Below are 24,972 nucleotides of genomic sequence, written 5' to 3'. Positions count from 1 at the left end.
ATAAGCAAAATCTTATTCTTTATTTCTTACTCTGGAGAACCTGGCAGGCTACCAAAAATATCCTGCCCACAGGGCAGAGTCTGGCAAACTCCCCGTGATGTATTCAATATGCCAAAAACCACTAACAATGATGGGTCTCATTCTCCTGGCCCTGAAAGAGCCTCAAATGTGGCACTTTTAAAATCTCATGGCTAGGACGAAGGAGACGTTAGTGGTGCCTGCTCGAGGAAATTGATGACCAACAGGATGACAGTGATACAGTGATTAGTGAAACGTATTAAAATAATAATAATAACTATGTTGGTGACTGAAACAATATGAGACAAATTATTATTATTAAACAAACAGCAAATTTGGTTTTTTTTGTTCTTTGTTTTATCCAGAGTTAATTTTTTTTATTGGGACATTTAATTTTCCCAATACTGATGTTTTAATTATATGTAAAATATATGTAAATATAATGTAATTCTTGATGGATTTGAGATCTACTGTTGTCAATTTTTAAAAATTTTGTTCTGACTTTCTTTTTTTGTTAAATGAGTTATATCGGATCATGGTGAGATGCAGTTACAAACTTGCATGATTACATTTCAGTCATAAAATGCTTGAGCTCCTGTCCCTCCATCAGTGCACATTTTCCACCACCATTGTTCCCAGTGTCCCTCCATCCGCCTCCACCCCATCCTACTTCCTGCCTCAGGGGCAGGTACGATCCTTCTTACTCTCTCTCTAATTTTGGGCATTATGATTTGCAATACAGTTACTAAGTGGACATCATGTTTGGTCCTTAGTCTACTTTCTGCACACATCTCCACCCTGGTGATCCCTCCAATCATCATTTACTTAGTTTTTCTGCGAGGGAGAAACTGATGCCAAGACAACCTGCAGTTAACATTAAGTCTCAACTAGGCCTCAGTTTCTGTTTCCCTGGAGCAGGAATTGCAGTTGCTGGTAGACTCCCAGTTAAGTAATGCACCGAGATAAGGAATTGGGCAGTTGGGTCTGGCCAGTCATGAGGGGTCACTGTACCCTCCTTAGAAACCATTGTAAAAGGGCCAATGCTAAAAATAACTTAGTATATAGACTGTTCTTAACTCTGAATACTATTTAAACTGCTTGTGATTTGGAGTTGAGATCCTTGTCAAGACACCGGGGCGTTGGATGAGACTTGGATCCTAGCTCGAGCTAGCGCTGGCTCAGGCTAGTAATGAAGTTCCTTTGCTTCTGTTTTATAGTCTGTGGAACAGGGAACCATACCCAATTCTCTCCGAAATTGGGTATCTGAAACTCAGGCATAACAGTTCCTTCTCCATCCCAACTGCCTTTTCCCCAGCACATGGGGCCAGCTTCCAAACCATGGAGTGATCCTCCTGGCCCTTATCTCGACTTTCCTTAGGTGTTAGTCTCATATCATGCTACTTTATGTTCCACAAATGAGTGCAGTCATTTTATGTCTGTCCCTCTCTTTCTAACTCATTTACCTTAGCACGACTCTCCATGTCCATCCACTTATACGCAAGTTTTATGATTTCATCTCTTCTAACAGCTGCATACGATTCCATTCTGTAGATGTACCAGAGTTTCTTCAACCAGTCATCTGTTCTTGGGCACTCTGTTTTTTTTCCAGATTCTGGCTATTGTAATTGTGTGACTTTAGGAAGAAGGATTGTTCTAGGCAGGGTCAACGGCAAGTACGTGGATCTTAGCAGACTCTTTCAGGATTTTGCCCAGATACCTCACTCAAGCTTTACCATTTGAGTGCCAGTTCAGTGTCAAATTATGAGCAGCCACATCCCTTTCACCTGAGGCACCCTCTGGGTTCCATCCTCTGGAACCTGTCCTGCCCACACTTCGCGGGCTTCAGAAGATGAGAGGGAACTGGAGTGCTAACACCCCTGGTTTGTGCCTCTGGGGAGGCCGGTGCAAGCAGCCAGTTCTGCCCTGGTTCCCAACCTTGGCCTTCAGACCTGATACCTGCCGCTGGTCGGGGGCTCATGGTGGAAGCTGTATCAGCAAGCTTCCCTGCTCTATCTCCCTTCCCAGCATCCCCTGAGATTTTTGTCCTGTACCGAAGAAATGAGTCACAGTCAAATCCTCTTCTCAGATGGTTTGAGAAGGGGACCTTGTGGGGCCTGGAGGTAGAACCTGGGCAGGCGCTCCAGTCCTTTGAGCCGTCGTCTCCTAGGCCCCTAATGTAATTTTATGCATAAGGCAACTTATTTGTCCAGGACTAAAAATATTGCCTGCCCATGGAGCTGCTCTCAAGATCAAATTAGATGACATAGTGTTATAAATTGCTAGCACAGTGCTTAGACCAATAAATAACAGATTTAACTTGATCATCCTAAGTTCAGTGTTGTATCAAGTTGTATCAAGAAACTATTATTATCCAACACATTATTATTGACTACCTCCAAAGATAATTGAAAGAGCTGACACTTAGCCCCTGAATGCCAGCTTAGTGTGCGAGGGCAGGTCTCACATATGTGAGGGGCTCTGGGATCAATCCCCCATACTGGGGAAATTGCCACTTAAACTTTTTGGCATGAGTCTCAATTACAGAATTGCATGGTACATGAATTGTCACTTTTTTGAACTTTATTTCCTCAATTTTAAGGAAATGTTTCTACTTTCAGTTGCATGACTTGACGTGTGGTGGGAAATGCTTCTGCACATGATCTGAGAGCCAACATTTGTGTTAAAAACAGAATTTCAGAAGGAAAAGCAAATACCATCCCGATGCACAAAAGCTCATTTACCTAAATATGTTCGTTTTCTCCCTCTTTCTTCTCCTGATCTGGGCTCCCAACTCAGGATGCATTATCTTAAACAATCCCAGCTGCATTTTGAGACTATCTCTGAAAAAGGGTCTGCCAGACTCTGTAGGACTCCCCCACCCACAATCACGAGTACACTGAAAAATGAAGAGAACTCCCCCCTCTCCCCACTTTCCACATCCCCCACCCCTCATCTTTGTCTCAGAAGAGATTTGGCCCAAGGTGATACTTCAATAAAAACAAACTGGTTTTCTGCCTTACCTTCATGTGTTATTCTCTCCCACGGATTTCCAGAAATTCTGCTCCAGAAGGGCTATATGAGATGTTCTGACTCACAACTATGAACAAAACTTCTTACACCTCCACCTTTGGACAAAATACTACCTAGAAGAACTTGGACGCACCTTCACATCACCTGGAACACTTTAGGAAAGCAACAATAAAATTCCCATCCAGACCAATAGACAGAATTGGAGGGTAGGACTCTAAGAGGTTATGATTTTACCTCCAGTGAAAAGTGAAAATAAGGAGCACCATTGGTCAGTTACCTTCATGGACCTGTCTGCCTTGCCATGAATACAGCATTGTTACCAAGAGTCAAATAGTGGATCCAACACGACATGCCTTGCATACAGCTAACCAAGGTTTGATTCCTCACACTGACACAGTCCCTTGAACACGACTGAGAGTGAGCCCTGAACACAGAGGGTTTCTAGTGCAGCTCCTGAAAAGTCTTTTTTGTCGTTGTTGTTCTTTGCCATGCCCTGTGGTACTCCTGGGCTACTCTCTCTGTGATGCTTAAGGTCGCTCTACAGTGCTCAGTGGACCATGACTAAGTCCAGGGCTCCTGCGTGCAAAACAGGGATTCTAGCCTTTTTAGTCCTTTTCCTGGCCCTTCCTGTGTGTATGTATACTTCTGGGGATCAAACCTAGGGCTTCATTATAGGAATTTTGGGCTCTAGCACTGAGCCACATTCCCCATTTTTCTGAAAAATCTTTTTCAAGTCTCCTTTGGTGCTGCTTGTGAACATTCCCTGACCAAGGCCCCATTTAGTAGCACAGATATCAGAGATATCAGACAGGGCTCTTGACACCACTGAATTGTGTGCTTGGATGGAAACTTCTAGAAAAGCAGATGCCATGGGGCCAAGTTAATCTTGCAACTGATTGGTCACATCAGTGCTTAGTGTTCATGCACAGGGACGGGTGTTGATGGGAAGCATGTGGTGATGAGGATGGTGAGAGGAGTCTGCCTCGGAACTCACCCCCAAAAGCTGTCATCCCCTCAGTTATTAAGTAACTATTTGACCTTAGGGGCTAGGAATGGGCCACCTCTGGTTGTGCTCAGGGGTTATTCCTGGCTCTGTGCTCATGAATTACTTTTTTTTTTTTTTTGCTTTTTGGGTCACACCCGGCGATGCACAGGGGTACTCTTGGTTCTGCTCTCAGGAATCACCCCTGGCAGTGCTGCTCAGGGGACCCTATGGGATGCTGGGAATCGAACCTGGGTGGACTGCTGCAAGGCAAACGCCCTACCCACTGTGCTATTGCTCCAGCCTCTCACGAATTACTCTTGACGGTGATCAGGGAACTATATGCAGTGTCAGGAATCAAACCTTGGTTAGTTGCACTCAAGGTAAGCACATTAACCTCTATTCTATGCCCGACCCACAACTTAACTATTGTTAACAATGGTGCATTGCATGGCTTAGAAATCCATGAAGGTAAACTGGAAAAAAACAAACAAACATGTAAACATCTCAAAAAGTTCTCACCTAAAGAAGAATATTTGTAACTATATACTGATGGATGGTAATTGACTAGTGGTGCTCTCATCTTGAAACATTATATGTACATACAGCACTGTAGCACTGTCCTCCCATTGTTCATTGATTTGCTCAAGCGGACACCAGTAAAGTCTCCATTGTGAGACTTGTTATATATGTATATATAAATTGCATAACAATATTTGGTATGTATTAATTATTACCATCAACCAAATAACAGCTCTTTGCACCAGAGTTATTACCAAACAATTAAAAAAGAAATAAGAAAATAAAAGACAGTGTAAGATGTTAAACAAGTCATTTGTTGGATTGGATTGAAGTAGACACATTTAACAGGAAGGCCAGAGCAGTTGAGAGGATAGTTCATTTGGGAGAGAGGTAACCTTTATACCGTATATATAGGCATGTGAGTTTAAGGACTGGGTGAGTTCAGGGAGAAAGGAGGTGTGGAGAGTAGAATTTAGTAAAAAGTCCAAAATATAATTTCCCAAAGTTTTAGCTGCTTTCTCTGTACCATAATATTTCATTCACTGTTGAACTCCTGTATAGAGCCATGGAATCCTTCTCATTTAACTGCCAATAAAAGATATAAACATATTTTCAGGCATAGGTGGCAGAAAATGTACACTGGTGAAGAGATAGGTGTTGGAACATTCTATGATTGAAATCCAATCATGAACAACTTTGTAACTGTGTGTCACTCAGAGATTGAATATAAAAAATTTCAAACATCTTGGAGAAAATAGTATGACTAATTTCCATATTGTAGCATCGCAAATATTTTTACAATTTTAAAAAAGTTTTTTCAGGATTAGGTCCACAGAGATAGTACAAGGGGTTAAGGCACTTGCCTCAGAAATAACCAACCCAGGTTCAATTTCAGGCACCACAAATGGTCCCCAAAGCCCCACCAGGAGTGATCCTTGAGCAAAGAGCCAGAAGTAAGACTAAAGAATTGTTAGATGTCGCCCAAGTACCAAAAATAAACAAAAACATTTTCAGAAACATTATTTCAACGATCTTCATTGATCATAGAATCAGTACTCTCAGAACTAGGTTTTATTATTCCCATTTTACAGTTAACGGCATGAGGTTTGCTCTGGCAGGTAAAGGAGCTAAGGTCACACAAAACTAGAAGTCACCCCAAACACCTGACCTCATGCCAAGTGCTTTTGCACTTACTAAGTCTCACAATCTCTTCCAGAAATGCATTCAGTGGAAAATGAGTCAAAAGTCACGTTCTTGTTCTCACGGGCCTCATGTTCCAAATGAGAAACATACAAAACAGGCTAACTTGTGAGTGTGACTTTGATCTCAAATAGTATAATGGATTTTGATACCACAAACTATGGCAAAAGGTTCACAACTATTGTCAGGATGAAGTGGAGATCTTTTTCTGCAGGGGATTGGAACATCTCTCAGAGGCAGCAATCCTGAGTTGAGAACATGCTGACCAAGAGAACAAGTAAAGGAAAAGTTCCTGGCCATCGTGAAAGAACTCGAATATCTGAGGATCTACCAGGAGCTGGTGTGTTTGGACTAGAGGGAGAGAGAGAGAGAGTGAAAAGGAGGGGCAGAGAGAGAAGCAGAAGCCTTTGTCCCCAACTGTCTTTTATTTAAACCTCACCATGCTCCTTTTCGTACAATTCATTCAATTGCCCCTTAGATCTTCTTTGAGTGTCAAGAAAAAGCAATGTCAAGTCCAGAGATGCTGGTTCTGAACCTCATGTTTCAGCCATTTTTGTGTTTGAGGAGCACTCTTGGTGGTGCTCGGTGGGTCATGTGGTACCAAGGATCAAACTGAGGCTCCTGCACGTGAATATGTGCCCCAGAACTTTGCACCATCTCCTGGACTCTGGAATCTAATATCTTCTAGGAGTAGGCTTGCCGGAGAAACACTAAGAGAGTCTGGAAATGTATCACACTAACACTCTCTCCTTTTGATCTGCAAGCTGACATTGGAGATAAGACATTGTTTGCAGCTGAGAATTGCTGAGTCAAGACAACATGGTGCTCTCTTTGACAGAACACGCGCTCCCTCCACAATAAATCCATCTTAAGGTGGAGAGGACGGGGCTATTGCAATGATATATGCTCCAAAATATGAAGGGAGCAACCTACTATTGTTAGTTCCACAGCGGCAGAATTTATGGACGAGGTCCTTGGTTTGTTAGAAATCAACCAATAGACTTTATAACTGCAAAATCACTTGAGGTCAAGTGTAAGTAAATTGATTAATAGCACCTGCCAACAGGATTGTTGCCCTAACAAATTCTCTTATCAGGAGGCAGGAGTTGTGGCTTGGTTTTTCCAGTAGGGTGAAAGCTGGAATTTGAACGCTCGAAGCAGTAGTCTTCTGGAGCCATGGCAACAAAGCCTTGGTGGACAAGGAGCATCTCCAGGACTCAGGTGAGACACGTTTCACATTCCCGCACACTGTGTATACAGCTTTCTAACAAGATACTAATTTTAATTACATCAGATATTCGATGTGCGAGCCAAGAAAATAAAAAAGATTTTTTTAAAATGTTTTTCGTTTGGAGGTGGCACATAGCAGTGCTCAGGGCTTACTCCTGGCTCTGGGCTCAGGGACCACTTTTGAAGGGACTGGGAGGCCCTCTGGGTTTCCAGGAATCAAATCCCTGTTGGCCTCATGGAGGGCACGCACTCTACCTGCTGGACTCTCTCTCCAGACCTCAAATGGTATCTATTTTTGGCTTGTTTTTTGGTGGGAGAAGAGGGAAACACACTTAGTAGCGCTCAGGGCTTACTCCTGGCTCTGGCTTGGGAGCAAGGCAGCACCCTTCCTGCTGTACTATCACTCTGGCCCTCCCAAATTCAAATTTCTTGTCTAGTTTCAACATTTTTCTTTGTTTTGGGGCCACAATCAGCAATACTCGGGGGTTACTTCTGGCTTTACACTCAGGGATTACTCCTGGCAGGCTAGGAACATCATAGTTTTAACATGTTAATTGAAGATTTACTGGAAATACTGGGAACTGCGATAACACAAAGGGTAGGGCGTTTGCCTTGCATACAGTGGACCCAGGTTCGACTCCCAGCATTCCATATGGTCCCCCGAGCACCTCCAGGAGTAATTCCTGAGTGCATGAGCCAGGAGTAACCCCTCTGCGTCACCGGGTGTGACCCAAAAAGGAAAAAAAAGATTTACTAGAAATCGTAGTTGACTATACAACAAAGTGATGACGGTGAGGAAGAGGAGGAGGAGGACAACAATGACAAATGACAACAATGAGGAACACGATGGTTTCTGCCATTTATTGAGAGCTTTGTGCCAGGATCTTTGTAGGTTTTTAGCTCTTTTGCTGCTCACGTTCTTGTGAGGTAGATCCTACAGTTATGACCAATAGTGTGCCAATACTAACTGCTGCTAAAATCAGTGTTAGATAAAAAAGAAAACTAAGTGTCAGAAACATGCCCTAAGGTCAGAGTACCATAGTCATTGAGATAGAGGAACATGGACAATTTTATTTTGCTGATTCTAGAGGAAAGAAGATAAACCGTGAAGAATCCTTTGAAAGAAGTTTCAAAACACGGAATTTGAAAGATGTTTCAAAACACGGAACCTGTTTCTCATTGAGGGGGAGTAGCAGACTTTTGTTTATTTTGCCTTGGCTGTATTTCTAAATTACAGACTTACAGTGAACAAACGTGTCAGGTTCAGAGACAATTTAAGTGTAAAAGGATTAGGTTGACTAGCAGTCCATGTTCTATGCCCTTTGAGTGGCTGTTTTGCACTTTGCATATTTTCCAAGGAAAATGAAGGAGCTTAAACTTCTGACCAAAACAAAGGGAATCACACCCAAATTACTCTTTTTGGATAGAAGGCAGAAAGGAAAGGGGTTGGTGGGGGGGAGCAGTTAGGAAAGGAGAAGTGGGGAAGGACCCCTATGGCATTATCTTATTTGAGGTCAATGGGGGAACGGGATGAGAGGAAATCCAAGAGCTTTGTGAGATATCTGACTAAAACATCCCAACCTGAAGAGGTCCTTGTTTGAAATTAAGGAGACTGCTTTCTTCCTATCAATATCTGAACAATTGCTTTTGTTTTGTTTTGTTTTGCTTTTGCTTTTTGGATCACACGTGGCGATGCACAGGGTTTACTCCTGGCTCTGCACTCAGGAATTACTCCTAGTGGTGCTCAGGAAATCATATGGGATGTTTTACTGATGACATCATTCTAATAACACCAAACATCAGCCAAGCGCACAAATGCTAACCGACTTCGACAATGAGTGTGGAAAGGTCGGATTACAACTGAATCTCACAAAGACAATGTTCATGAGAAACAGTCTTGTTCCTGATGCTCCATTCACTCTCAATGGAACGACCATCTCCGAATGCAACAGTTATATATACCAAGGTCGAGAAGTCAACATGACGAATGACCTGGCACCTGAGTTGCGCAGGAGGAAGAGAGCGGTTTGGAATGCTTCAAGAGCATTGAAGAAATAATTAAGAGGACAAAGAACCTCCAGCTCCGATCACATCTCTTCGATTCCACTGTTCTTCCTGCATTAACATATGCCTCAGAGACCTGGGCCCTACGAAAACAGGATGAGAACGCTATTCGGGTCTCCCAAAGAGGAATTGAAAGAGCTATGCTTGGAGTATCACGCTTCACTCAAATGAGAGATAGAATCCAGAGTTCCGATCTCCGTCAACGCTCAAGAATCAGGGACGCTGTCTCATTTGCCAAGGCATCAAAAATCAGATGGGCCGGACACATAATGAGGTTTAGAGATGACCGCTGGACTAGAGCAGTCTGGATTACTGACTGGATTCCATGGGACGTCAAAAGATCTCAAAAGATCGCCCACCTGTGAGATGGTCAGACTTCTTTGTCAAAACCTTGAATGATCAGCTTGAGGCTCTTTATGTTCCTAGAACGAGCAGATGCCATTGGGCTATGCTAGCACGCAACAGGGGTGAATGGAGACGTTACTGGCGCCCGCTTGAGCAAATCGGTGAGTAACGGGGTATCAAGTGATCAAGTGATATATATATATATATATATAGAGAGAGAGAGAGAGAGAGAGATACATTTCTTGCTTTTATTACATATCCTTATATAAAGATAGGTGTTGGGAATCAAGCCTTTATATTACATATAAAGGATATGTAATAAAAGCAGGAAATGCATCAATTTCATAAAAAAAGATAATTTATTTTATTTCCTACTCAAATGATAATTTCCTATTCAAATGATAATCCTACTCAATGATAAGGGCTGGAGCGATAGCACAGCGGTAGGGCATTTGCCTTGCACGCAGCCAACATGGCCGACCCGAGTTCGATTCCTTCGCCCCTCTCGGAGAGCCCGGCAAGCTACCGAGAGTATCTCGCCCGCACGGCAGAGCCTGGCAAGCACCCGGTGACGTATTCGATATGCCAAACACAGTAACAACAAAGTCTCCAATGGAGACATTACTGGGCCCGCTCGAGCAAATCGATGATCAACGGGAGGGCCTTTACTTTACTTACTTTACTTACTCAAATGATATTCAGTTAGTCTTGAAACAAAGCACGTACACTTTCTCTGATTCTTGTAAGCTCCCCCTCCACTCCTGAAATGTGCATTATGAGTGACTGGGGGACAGTCAGTGTGCGGGGGGTGGGCTGGGGGGGTCCTGCCTCCTGAGCCGTTGCCAAGGCCAAGGATTACTCAGCAACAGGGAGAGAGGGCAGTTCCCTCCCAAAGAGGATAAGCCTTGACCAGTGGAGAGTTTCATTTCATTTCATCATCCTGTTATTCGTCAATTGCCTCGAGCAGGCCCCAGTAATGTCTCTTTCATCCTACCCCTAAGATTATATTCAAGGATCTTTAGGAGAATGAGACCCATCATTGTTACTGGTATTTGGCATATTTGGTAGGCCACGGGGAGTTTGCCAGACTCTGCCCTGTGGGCAGGCTACATTCAATAGCCTGCAAGTTTGTCCAAAGTAGGAGAGTGGGAGGAACAAATCCTTTGCTCTTCCTCTTCCCCGAATACTTCCGGTTCACCTCATTGACACCCTTGTAGGAGCAGCATAGGCAAAGACACAGCTCAGGCATGGTCCCCGTGTGCTTTTATGGCTGACCTGTCGTGTATGGCACCATGGATTAAGAAGGGAAAAAATCCACACCTCCCTTCCATCCAGTAATGCAACTTCTAGGAATTTACTTTAGGAGATTGCTAAACAGGCAGAATGATTTATAGAAGAATATTTATGGCAGGATCACTAATACTAAGGTAGTGATACAAACTCACAAGTAACACATAGCAGTTTTTAGTAAAATGCTTTTGCAAAAAATGCCATAAGCCATACAGAAGAATACTGAGTAGTCACTCAAAATCATAGTTAATATTTGTGGGGGTTTTTTGGTTTATTTGGTTTTGGTTTTGGTTTTGAACCACACTCAGGGCTTACTCCTGGCTCTGCACTCAGGGATAACTCCAGTGGGGTTCCAGAGACCAGAGGGGTGCTGAGGATCGAATCAGGGTCAACCATGTATAAGGCAAGCACCCTACCCACTGTACTACCACTCTGGTCCCCAAAGAGATCCACTGACATTAAGAAGTTCATAGAAGATGTCAGCTTTTTATTGGCCGGAGAAGTGACTCAGTGGTGGGGCATATACTTTGTGTGAAGCTTTAGGTTTGGTCTCAAGCATAACAAATAAATGGCTACATAAAAAATATACAACTTAAAATTAATTTAAAAGTGTGACACTAAGTATTATAAGATGGGATCTATATTACAGAACAATGGTTCTTAAAATGTTGTCCTTGGGAAAGGACTGTCAGTATCATTTTGAAAAAGGCAAACAAATACCCTACCCCAGATCTGCTCAATCAAACTGCTGCTATGAATTTAAAACCTGGTTTAATAAGCTTTCCAGGTGAATCTCATGCTCTAATGAGCACTTTTGATCATGAAAAAATGAGGAGGCTGCTGTATATATTTATGACATATGTGTGAGAGCACTGTCTCCTGGAGTAGGAGAGACAGTATAGAGGTTAAGGCACTTGCTTTGCACACGGTCAGCTCTGTTTAATTCCTAACATAGCTTCTGATCCCCTGAGCACAGAGCCAGGAGTAAGCCCGGAACACTGCTCTATGGCACCAAGAAGGGCTAAGCAAACAAATAAACAAAGAGTGCTGTTTGCCGTGTGTTATTCCACAGAGGCCAATGCCAGGGTGTTAGTTTCAGTGTCCCATAGTAGAAAACCCAGCAGAAATGAGTAACTACTAAAAAAGATGATGGGGCTCATTTCAAGTTCACAGGAGGCAACTGTAACGTTCTTCCAGTGACCAAAACTGTAAACAAACATTTTGGACATTTTGAGCAATAAAAGAAGAAGAATGAATTATAGCAAAGAACTATCTCCATGAGGACAGGCAGATATTAATAATCAGCTGTTCACAATTAAAATTTAAAAATGTAATGGAGGAACTGGAGAGCTAGTATAGCCAGTAAAGTGTTTGCCTTGCACTCCTTTGACCTGGGTTTGATCTTCAGCATCCCGTATGGTCCTTGGAGTACAGCCAGGGGTGTTTCTTGAGTGCAGAGTCAGGAATAACCCTTGAGAATCACTAAGTGTGGCTCAAAAACAAAACAAAACAATATTTTAATGGAGAAGGGACAGACTTTCCTTTCAGTAGAATTCCAATTCATAAAAGTAGAAGATCCAATGAACTAGAAAGCCACCATTTGGCAAGCAGTAATATAAATGCTAGAGTAAGAGGATACAAGTATGATGTGTAACACGCTACTTGCAGGCTCTCAAAATAGCTCTAAAAACATAAAAACTAATCAGAAGGGGGGGAAATAATAACTTCAGGATTGTAAAATCTGCTAGGTACCACCTTCGTTATGGCACCAAGTATAAAAGGACAAATAAAGAAACATTGACATGTGCCTCTTGCTAGATGGATCCAAGAAAGGCACACCATCAGTTCTGTGACTTTCTTGCCAAAAATGCATAATCAGAATTTAATCGTGAGGACACATAGTACAAATCTAAGCTGAGGAACTTTACACATAAGAATAAACATGCACTAGACTCTTTTACAATGTCATCCAAGACAGGAAGACAGAGAAACTGTTCCAGACTGGAGTACACTAAAGAGACATGACAACAGGATAGAATGTGTGAACCTGGCACTGATCCTGGACCAGAAAAAGGATTTCAGTGGAATAATTGAGATAGAGCTGGAGCGATAGCACAGCGGGTAGGGCGTTTGCCTTGCAAGCAGCCAATATGGCCGACCCAAATTCGATTCCTCCACCCCTCTTGGAGAGCCTGGCAAGCTCCGAAGAGTATCTCACCCGCACGGCAAAGCCTGGCAAGCTAACCATGATGTATTTGATATGCTAAACACAGTAACAACAAAGTCCCATGATGGAGACGTTACTGGGCTCGCTCGAGAAAATCGATGAACAACAGGAGGACAGTGACAGTGACAATTGAGATAAAGTCTGTAGAGCAGTTCATAGTATTGTATTAGTGTTCATTTCCAGGTTTTGATCATTGTCCTAAGATTGGGAAACATTTAAGCTTGGGAAAGGTAGGTAAAAAGGGAGATAGGTATTCTTCGTATTATGTGATTTTTTGGTACAGTTAAAATTATTTTAAGATGAAAACTTCCAAAAGAAATATAATATTGGTTAGTTTGGGGGTGGGACTAACTGGGAAGAATGTGAGGAAATATGCAGCACCAGAATTATTCCTCATCTTAATCTGGGTTGGGACTGTATGAGTTCATGAATCTTTAAATTTCCCTAAGCAGTATGTTTAAGATGGGAACATTTTTTTATGCTCTTCCTCCAACTTTTTAAAAGGTTTTTTCTTTTTTTTTTTGCTTTTTGCTTTTCGGGTCATACCCGGCGATGCACAGGGGTTACTCCTGGCTCAGGCACTCAGGAATTACTCCTGGAGGTGCTCAGGGGGACTATTTGGGCTGCTGTGAATCCAACCGGGTCACATGCAAGGCAAACAATCTGCCCGCTGAGCTATCGCTCCAGGCCCTTTTAAAAGTTTTTTAAAAGTCAACTTTGGGGTTATAAAGGGGTTGAGGCACTTACCCTGGATATGGCAGTTGTTGGTTCAATTTCTGGCACCACATGTGGTCCTCAAAGCACTGTCAAGTGTGATCCTGAGTACAGAGCCAGGTGTAAGTTCTGGGCGTTGAAGGGTATAAACCACCCCCCTCCCTCTAATACATACATACATAACTTTGCCCAAGTAAAACTGATAGCCAGTGTGATTTGTATTGGGCTAGGCTCCAGATAAAAGTCTGGAAATTTACTGCTTACTATCATAATGCTGTCACTTAATAAAAGCTCCCAGGAGCAACATCATCAGATGTGAAATCCATAGCCAAGTTCAGCATATACTAGGATTTTTTTTAAAATTAGAAATTTCATGGCTTTTTTCCATGACAGAATAGTGAAGACAATTTTGTGTGCTTGATTTTGTAGTCACACCAGCAGTGCTCCAGGGCTACTCTTAGTTCAGGGGGAGATCTCTGGCCTACGCTCAGTGGATCATGAATTGCCTGGGGTGGAACCCAGACAGACCTCATGCATGCAAAGCATACAGTGGCCAGTTAAGAGGAGAAAAGCAAGTGAAAAAGAAGTCTGAAGACCTTAGCTACCAGGTAGAAGCTGTGAAAGCAGCCTTTCAATGCCAGATGTGTCTGATTTATACATCCACGATGTTTCCTGCTATTCATCACTGCCACAAACAGGAAGATTCTGACTTGCATTTGATTTTTAAATGAATTCCAAATGGTTTTATATTTATAGTTGCTAAAGTCTGTATTATGGACAGGTTTTTTTAGCTGTACCCTACTTTTTAAAAAATGCCTAATCAAGCGCAAAGAAGAGCATTTAGTCTTTATAAATAAATGTGACTTCTAATGTTCGGGAAAAATTTAATTCCTACTTAATTTTAGAGATTTTGGTGGTGGTAAGGTGAGGTAACTGTACACCAAGATCATAAATGTCACCACTGTTATAAACACATCTTAATTATGATAAATTTCCAAGTATATAATGAAATAAAAATCTTATACTTGGCGGGGAATGGGGGCGACTTTTCATGTGTAGGTTTTTATTAGCTTGATTTATTTTTCTTCTTTCACTAACATCTAAGCTCCACTTCATTAACTTCCCCTTGAATTTAAGTTGAGTGCCTATCACTAATTATAATAAAAGAACAGAACCAGTTGAGACAGACTCACTGCCAGGGACAATGAACGACTATGTAATTCCTTGATAAAGCGCTTCTTTATTCTTTCTTTCTCCCTTCCTTCCTTCCTTCCTTCCTTCCTTCCTTCCTTCCTTCCTTCTTTCTTTCTTTCTTTCTTTCTTTCTTTCTTTCTCTCTTTCTTGTCTTTTTTGGACCACACTTGGAGATACTCAGGGGTTACTCTTGCTCTTGGCTCTGCACTCAGGAATTACTCCTGGCGGTCATCAGGGGACTATCTGGGAAGCCAGTTATTGAACCCTGGTTGGCTGCATGAAAAGCAAATGCCGTTACTACTTATACATCTGCTTTTTCAGCTTCCAAATTTTGTTGCTACTGACTCCTCTCCTGTTCTTCCTGTCCTTGTATTTTATGCTTTTAAAAAAGCGCTTTCATTGTAGCTCTGTTGACTTATAAAGAGAAGGCCGAAAAAAGTTGTATATTTCAACACCCCACCTCTGTCCAAATCTTCTAACATAATTTCTCACTATTTATTTTGAAGTTTCTCCTCAAAAACGTGTATACTGGAAATTATTAACACTGCATCTCCAGAGTCTTTACAAGAAACCCTGGTAGTATCCAGTACATAATTTGAAGTGTAGAATCGAAAATTTATTCCCATTTAAAATAGCTACCATGGGGCTGGAGAAATAGCACAGTTGGTAGGGTGTTTGCCTTGCACGCAGCCGACCTGGGTTCGATTCCCAGAATCCCATATGGTCCCCTGAGCACCGCCAGGAGTAACTCCTGAGTGCAGAGCCAGGAGTAACCCCTGTGCATAGCCAGGTGTGACCCAAAAAGCAAAAAAATAAAATAAAATAGCTAACATTTTAACTTTAGAATACATGTGTAGTGATAGCACAGCAGGTAGGGCGTTTGCCTTCATGCAGTGAATCCGGCAGACCCGGGTTCGATCCTCTGCCCCTCTCGGAGAGCACGGTAAGCTACCAAGAGTATTTTGCTTGCACAGTAAAGCCTGGCAAGCTACCCATGACCTATCCGATATGCCAATCACAGTAACAATAAGTCTCACAATGGAGATGTTACTGGACCTGCTCGAGCAAATCGATGAACAATGGGAGGACAGTGCTACAGTGCTACATTTATTTACTTATTTATTTATTTTTGCTTTTTGGATCACACCCGGCGAAGCACAGGGGTTATTCCTGGCTCTGCACTCAGGAATTACTCCTGGCGGTGCTCAGGAGATTATATGGGATGCTGGGAATGGAACCTGGGTCAGCCGCATGCAAGGCAAACATCTTACCCGCTATACTGTCACTTCAGCCCCTACCCGCTGTACTAATGATCCAGCTCCAGTTTTTCTTTTTCCATCTCCTTGCAAAACATATTAGAGAGTGGTCTACTGAACCTCAAATATCTCTTACTCCAATGAGTCCAGGTTTTCTGAAATCTCTCAATCTACCCACTTAGTTTAGCAGTCTCCTTTGTGGGCAATACAATCTGGTTTTAAAATAATAGTCCTTGGAAATAATACAGAGATACAGCAGAGAAAACAGGCTGCTTGCTTTGCGTGTGGCCAACTGGATTTGATCCTCATCACTCTATATGCCCCCAGCCCTAACAGTAGCGATGCCTGAGGACTGCCAGGCATACACCCAAAACCAAAAATAAAATAAAATAAAATAAAACCTGATTCACCTGGGTCAAGTCTGGGCTTTATTGTTTTCCTTAACATGACCTTGGGGAAAATATTTCACTTTCCTTAAACATTTATTAAACAGTTTTCTTCTGTTTAAGATAGCTGCCACCACCTTATTGTCTTTGGGTTATAGGCAAGATAAACAAGGCAAAGCATGTAGAACACTTATGCCAAAAGCATCTACTGGGGCTGGAGCAACAGTACAGTGGTAAGGCAATTGCTTTGCATATGGCAGACAAGGGTTTGATCTCTGGCAACCCTTATGGTCCCAGAGCATCACCAGGGATTACTCCTGAGTGCAGAGCCAGAGCCAGGAGTAATCCCTGATTATCACCAGATGTGTGTGTCTCCCCCACCCCAAATAAAAGCATATACTTGTAGGACCCAAAAAAGAGATACTGGAGTAAGATGCTTTCTTTGCATGCAGTTAATCCCGGTTCTATTCCTAGCACTGCATAAAGTCACCCACAAGCCCCATGGTGCGCTTGTCAAACCTGCCCCTGAGCCCCAACAAAACAAGCATATGCTTTTGTATGTAGCTGTACTTTGAATAAGCATGCACATAATTATTACTATTGTTTGACACCAATTCACGCATTGAATTGACCTGAGGCATTCTGAGGGATACAAAGATTAATCTTTTCAATATGTCAAAGTGAAATAATTTTAGGCTGAAATTCATTCCAAAGATATCCTGTGATGGAATGGACCTCACCAAAGAGCAGACCGGCAGGAAAACCCAGATATGCGGGAACCCGTGACTGAGATCTCCACGTCTGCTTGGATTGGGACTGGGCCTCCTCCCCCCAGTTCCCTAGTTGTCCAGAAGCTTGGCAGTCACACCCACTGCCCCTGGCGCCATGTAATCTCATCAAAAGCCATGACCCAGGGACTATAAACTAAAGCTCCCAGAAGAGAACAACACAGAATTTCCTGAACATTAAATTCTACCCATAACAAGCAATACCCAAAAAAGTGTCTAGAATTGTCTTTTCAGCAGATTTGAATGGTAGTAGGACTGGTGTCAAAATATTGAATGTAACCAAAGTAGAGACAGAATATGGGGAAATCGTCTGCCACACATGAAGGGGAAGGGTTGGGATGAGGGTGTGTGTAAGGAGATTTTGGTGGTGGAAAATGTGCACTGGTGAAGAGATGAGTGTTTGATGATTGTATGACTGAAGCTCAAACATGAAAGCTTTGTAACTGTATCTCACAGTGAATCAAAAAAGGGGGAGGGTAATGAAATGATAAAATAAAATTAACATTCTGAATTTTAAAAAAAATGTAATGTGGAGTTCATGCCCAATACAATCAGCTTAATCAATGGCTGAATAAATACCAGTACTTCTACATTATTAAAAAAAATAAAAGACATCCAATGTACATCTGTAATTGGATATGAAACAGTCTTTACATCCAGTTTTAGGAAAGCGGCAGCGGTAAGACAAATTCCCAGGGCTGGAGAGATTAACCGTGGTAGGCACCATATGTGGTGCCAGGGATCAAACCCCGGTTAGCCATGTACAGGGCCCCCACCATGCTTTCTCTCCCACCTAGACACAGGTCTGGAGCATAAGCCCCTGGATGCACTAGCTTTCTGGCTATTGTCATTGTGTGCATGTCACTCAGAACCAAGTGTATCAGTAGCTAACACAGTTATTCATTTATTCCCTCCTGAGGACATTTTGCTTAACACTTCATCAAATGTACAAGTCTGCAAGAAATTCAGAATTTAATTTATCATAGTAGAGAACATGACAGACTATAAACTAATAATAATTAATGCCGTGCACATTTATTTAGTATTTTGTGAAGTTTCAGTCTTACTCATTTATGATATCCCAGTAGTTTTATGGATTATTTAACTCAAGCCTCATTTAAAAGACAAACAGGATCCCAGTAGTCCAACAGTTTTTCTTTTTTTATTTGGCAGTTAGTTCCGGGGTTAGGTCATGCCTGATGGTGCCCAGCTCCTGTTCCGCCTATTGAACCAGGGTCACTGTTTGCAAGGCAAGTGTCTTGATTCCTGTCTTATCTCTCTCACCTTCAAGCAGACTCTCTTATTTGGGAATGCTGGGACACACCCAGCTATGCTTAGGGTTTATTCCTGGCTCTGCAGTCAGGGATCACTATTGCTGAGACATGGAGACCCTATGGGTTCTGGGATCAAACCCAGATCAGCAAGAGGCAAGGCAAGTCCCCTCTCTGCTGTACTATTGATCAGGTCTCTCAAGCATATTCTTCAGTGCCTGAGTGCTGAGAAATAGTACAGGGGTTACAGGCTGCCAACCCCAGTTGCATCCCCATAACTACATGCGTCTCCGAACAACAAGTGAAACCTTTAAAGCCCCCTGAGCACCGCAAGATAGCCAGGATTTCAGTTCAGAAATGAATGAGCCGGAGGCCCAAACTCTAGCCTTTTCCTCTGTACTGACACTAGGGTCAGCAGAACAGTAAAGTGTGATAGAGGCATACCCAGGGATTAAGAAAGCATCCCAAAGTTACTTAGAGATAAAAGGAGGCAGGAAGGGACCAGAGAGATAGTATACAGGTAAGGCATTTTTCTTAAATATGGTGGATCGGGTTCAATTCCTAACACTCCATATGGTTCTCCCCTCAATAACCTCACGCACACACACAGAGCTAGGATTAATCCCTGAGCACTGCTATGTGTGGTCCAAGAACCAAATAACAAATAAGTAAACAAACAATAGGAGCTTAGGGCAAGAAGAATGTGTGGCAGGAAATGGTGTAAGACCTATTTCTATAGTCCTCTCTCTCAGTGTTCAATTCTAATTTTCTGACTGGAGACAATCACATTTAAAAACGAAAGCTTATTCTTTTCTTAAGTGTGGGGCAGGGAAGAGGAAGCATACCAGCTGTGTTCAGGGCTTACCCCTAGCTCTACACTTAGGGATCATTGCTGGTGGGCTCGGGGGACCATATGGGATGCTGGGGATCAAACCTAGCTTGGCCACATGCAAGACAAGCCCCCTCCACTGCTGTACTGATACTCCACCCCTTTGAAAATGTTTTCTTATATGCAGTGCTCAGAAATCAAGATCCCTACCTTGGCAAGGAAGCACTATACTTTGCTCTTGTGGGAAATTTAGATCTGAGGTCAAGTTCTCCACACTATCTGTTTTTCTGACCACACCTGGCTCAGGACTCATACCTAGTGATTCAATGCCCGGATTTTAATCATTGTTGCCTTTCAAGTGTAAATGAGCAAGTGCATTAACTCCCCTCCCTCTTTTCCTCCCTCCTCCCTCTCTTCCTCCTCTCTCTCTTTCCCTCCCTCCCTCCCTCCCTCCCTCCTCTGTTCTCTCTCTCTCTCTCTCTCTCTCTCTCTCTCTCTCTCTCTCTCTCTCTCCTCTGTGTCTGGTGTTTGTTTTAATAAAGTTTTATTGGCACAAAGCCATAATCATTCATGCATATGTTGTCCACAGCTGTTTTCCATTAATAGTGGCAGGAGAGATAGTTGTGACAGAGACCCTAAAAGCCAAGATAACTCCCCTCTGCTTGAAGATTGGCTACAATCCAAAAACCTTTCTGGTTCTACAATATCATCAGCTAACACCTCCAACCTAACACCAAAATTTTGTTTCCGGGATTCTTTCACACTCTGACCGTACACATCTAGAGAACATACTGGACCTCTATATCCTAATAAAAACTTTCATTAAATGCTCAGCAAAACCAAACCCCATGCAGACTCCCTTTCTGTGTGAGAACAGTTTCATTCCACAGCCTGTCTGTACACCTCCCGAATCTTGTTAGCACACATCCCGGACACACCTTGTGCCCTGCTTAAAATCATGGCCTTAGTTTAATGAAGTTTAAGTCCCCTACAGCTGGAGATGCACCTCAAAGGACTGCATGCAAGGTTGAGTACTGAAGGAAGGTCTGGGTTCAATCCCAAGCAACTACTGAGCCCTTGAGAACCTCTGGGTACATCCTATTCCAAGAAAAAGCAACTCAGTTGCCCTGGGTTCACATTTTATGAAATTAAAATAAACTAAATTGAGATAAAACTCACTCTCAGGAAGATTGGTTTTTGGTATTTGTAGGTGTGTGGGCCTCAGAGATAGTACAGTGGATAAGGCCTGGGTTTGATCCCTGGCATCCTATATGGTCCCCCAAAGCAGGGTTAGGAGTAAGCCTTGAGCACAGCCAGATGTAGCCCCAAAGTAAAATGTGTGTGTGTGTGTGTGTGTGTGTGTGTGTGTGTGTGTGTGTGTGTGTGTGTAGGGAACTTAGGGCCTCACACATGCAAAGTAAGCACCTTTCCACCGAACTGTACCGCAGCCTGGGAAGCCAGGATTTAACCATTTTGTAAAAGTACTTCTGTCACACCTTAAAGACTTTTCAAGTGCCATACATGAACTGCAGTCTCTTGTTTTCTCAGGACCAGCTCTTTACCATCCACAGTGTAGGTGAATTGAACCTGAGAGGAGAGGTGGGCAGGGAACCCATGCTGCCCCAGAACCAAGCCTCCAAGTATTGACAAAGCTGTTTGAGGATGAATTATATGAGGGCCTTTGCACATCATCGATAACACAGATTTCCCCCTGAAGTTTCCTCAAGAGAGCAGGAGCAGAAAGAGTTGTGATATTTACATTTTTTTTCCTGAGAAGCCTGCCTTGGTGTAATTTGGTTCCTGTGCTAGGTGTTTACTGGTGATATTTTGAGGCCTCTCTTAGTGTGTTCTTTGTCCTGCATAATTTTAGCTGCTTGCCATTCCTGTTTCCTCATGGCTTGAGTCACCTCGTGGCAAGGGTTTCTCGTGGTAAGGGTGCCCAGGCTGGGGACCCCTGCCTGGCAGGATTGTGCTTGCCTTGTTTCTGATCCCAGCGGGCTTTTCACACACCACCCAGCGAGATCTCAGTTAATCCCTCTTGTCAGCTGTGTAATTAGAAAATAAAAACCAGTTTGAATTTTTAAACTCTGAACTCTGCCTAAGAAAAATCCCAATACTGGAGTGTTTCAGAGGAAAGGCCTTAGTAGTATGACGAACTTGAATCTGAACATTATTTTGGTCTTTGAATGTGTAGCCTGCAGGCAGTGACTTAGCTGTTTCCAACCTCAGTTTTTTCATTGTATGAAGTACACGTGTTTTTGCTTTTGTTTTGTGTGTGTGCAAGAGAGAAAGAGAGGTGGGGAAGGGGTGGGCTCCTGGAGCAAGTCCAGACCCTCATACTCAAGGCAAATGCACAGCTGCTCGCTATATCCCAAACAGATTTTTCATTTTAAACATGGGGTTGGTAGGCCAAGGAGAGAGCTTAATGAGCCCCCGATCTCCCTGAGTACTACTAACCTAGTGTTCCCCTGCACTGTCAGTTACGACCCTGGCAATATTCTCCCTGGAGTGAGTCTCTGAGCATTGTGCTCACGAGCACTGTGGTATATGACCCCTATTTTAAAGCAACGGATTGATTGATTGAGGACTGGAGAAACTGACTCCTTCAGAAGGACATGTCAATTCTCAGTACCAACACAGTTGTTAGGACTGAGCTAACACAGTTGTTGACAACTAACACAGTGTGTTGCACTAACACACATTTTAATCCAATCGGCCCCCAGAAGGCCCACCATGGAGAATGCATTTTAAGTGCTTAAGCTTTGGGATGGATTTACCCATAACAGAACTCACAGAAGCCTCACCGGAAAAAAAGGGAAATTGGGCATTGGAGAAATAGTGCAGAGGTTGAAGCACTTGTCCTGCACATAGCCAACCCTGGTTTGATACCCAGCACCACCTGTGTTCCCCAAGCACCACCAGGAATGATCCCTGAGTGCAAAGTGAGGGCTAAGTACTGAGCATCGCTGGGTCTGGCCCAAACCCTTCCCAAAAGGGGAGGCATGAATTACGTAAGGAAATAAAACTTTAGAGAGGACTCTGCCAGCACAGACAGCCAAGAACTCTCACTGCTGGCTGGGGTGGCCACTTTGCTTGACCCTGAAGAGCAAGTTCTTAAATAATATAAAAAGTTTAGATGTGCATAAACTATTCATGATTTTTCTGGCACTAACCAATCCAAAATATTGTGTGATATCACTGTGTAGAGACAGTACTTGCAGACCCAGCGATGGGTGAGGAGATGAGTTTCGTGCAGCTAAATCAAACAAACACCTAATTTTCCATTTTTTCTTTAAGAAGGCAGGAGACCCAACAAGAGATCACTTGAACCTAAAGGGCAGATGAATCATTACTTTGAGAACAGAGAGGGAGAAATGGGATGGGGATTTCGTCTCAGGTCTCTTTATTTTAAATTTGTTCACTTCTGATTAAAAGGTTCAGAGCAATAAAGAAATTAAATAAAGTTGCCTGAAGATACTAACGTAAGTATGTGTGAGTCTGTGTGTGTGTGTCTGTTTGTCTGTCTGTCTGTCTTTGGGTATGTCTGTGTGTGTCTGTGTGCTTGTCTGTGGTCTCAGTTTTTAAGTATATCTTGGTGTCTGTGTGTCTCTCTGTATGTGTGTCTATATGTGTGTGTGTGTGTGTGTATCTGTGTGCAGATGTGTGTGTAGTCTGTCTGTCTTAGTGTGTGTGTGTGTGTGTGTGTGTGTGTGTGTGTGTGTGTGTGTGTAACTCCTCCTGGAAGACACTTTAGCTTCTGTAAAGCAATGAGCGCGTCCTCTCCGGACCCTTTCTCTGGGCTGCCTGGCTAGCAGTAGGGACACCCATTTCTTTTCCTCTTCTGTGGAGAGAGCAAAATGCCATCGGCTGCAGTTACCTGCCCAAAGTGGGAAAGGATTAGACTGCAAATGCAGATCTGTAAAATCGTTTTGAAATGCTTTTCAAATGGTTGCTACAACAACAACAACAACAAAAAAGGTTAATTATAAAAGGTGTACAACTCAACATGCTTTTCTGTTTGGATTGGTTGGGTTGGGTTGCACTGGGTGAAAAAGGCTCTCATAGATGCTCAGGCTCCCTGAGGCCCCCCTTTCAATTCTTGGTCAACAGGGCGAGTCTAGGGTTCAATACAGGACCAAAGGCTGTGTTGCTCAGCCCCTGCGGCATTGCAACATGCCTTCAAAGGCGCTTTGCATTGTGCTTGAAATCCCTTACGTTGTTGGCGAAGGTGCCCAGGGACTAGCCTAACTCCAAGGAGAAGCAGAGATAGCCTGTGGAAAGAGATAGGGTGGGGTCTGAGGGGTGCCAGGGAGAAAGCTGCCTTCTGGTTAATTAAAGGCCAGTTGTCAGTTTAAATTCAGAGAGTCAGGGGAGAAGGAAGAGCACCAGCAGCGAGGAGCTGGGCTGCTCTGCCTGGATCTCTGTTTCTTAAGAATAGAGGAGTTTCTTTGGTACATCTATACAATGGAGTACTATGTAGCTGTTAGAAAAGATGAAGTCATGAAATTTACATACAAGTGGTACAACATGGAAAGTATCATGCTAAGCGAAATGAGTCAGAAATAGAGGGACAGACATAGAAAGATTGCATTCATCTGGGGGATATAAAATAACAAAATATGAGATTAATACCCAAGAATAGCTGAGATCAACACCAGGAGGATTACTCCATAGCTTAGAGGCCAGCCGGGCATTCTAGGGGAAAGGCAACTCAGATAGAGAAGGGAGCACCAAATAAAGGGTGTTTGGAGGATCCTCCCAGGAGGGGAGATGCATGTCGAAAGTAGACTATGGACTGAACATGTTTGCCACTCAATGCCTCTTTTGCAGACCACAATACCCGAAAGGAGAGAGAGAACAAAAGGGAATGCCCTGCCACAGAGGCAGGGTGGGATGGGGGGGATGGGGGTGGGAGGGATATTATCCATGGTGGTGGAAAATGGGCACTGGTGGAGGGATGGGTTTTTGATCATTGTATAATCGAAACCCAAGCACAAAAAATTGTAAATCTACAACTGTACCTCATGGTGTTTCACTAAAAAAAAAAAAAAAAAAAAAAAAAAAAAAAAAAGAATAGAGGAGTTTCTTTGGTTCATTTCTTCTTATTTTCCAAATCATCAGACATCTTGAGGCCAGATAGGACAGGAGATAAGGTACTTGCCTTGCAGTTAGGACATATAAAAACATATATGTGTATGTATACATATATATATATATATATATTTGTGCGTAGCACTGTGGCACTGTCCTCCCATAGTTGCATCTATTTACTTGAGCGGGCTCAGTAACTTCTGCATCATGAGACTTGTTGTTACTGTGTTTGGCATATCGAATACTCTCGGTAGCTTGCCGGGCTCTCCAAGAGGGGTGGAGGAATCGAACTCGGGTCGGCCATGTTGGCTGCGTGCAAGGCAAATGCCCTACTGCTGCATATAGATAGATAGATAGATAGATAGATAGATAGATAGATAGATAGTTTGTGGGTGTGACTGCTTAGCTACTGGAAAATGGGGGATCTGGGTGGAGCAGGCCCAGTCCTGATCCAAGTAGGTTTGGAGATCTCATCCCCAGGTTCCCCCATAATCAGCCGCATAATCCAATCAATGGCCAAGATCCAAAGACTATA

This window comes from Sorex fumeus, unplaced genomic scaffold (assembly GCF_029834395.1).
Source record: "Sorex fumeus unplaced genomic scaffold, SorFum_2.1 ptg000072l, whole genome shotgun sequence".
Classification (NCBI taxonomy): domain Eukaryota; kingdom Metazoa; phylum Chordata; class Mammalia; order Eulipotyphla; family Soricidae; genus Sorex; species Sorex fumeus.
This window is presented reverse-complemented; position numbering follows the sequence as displayed.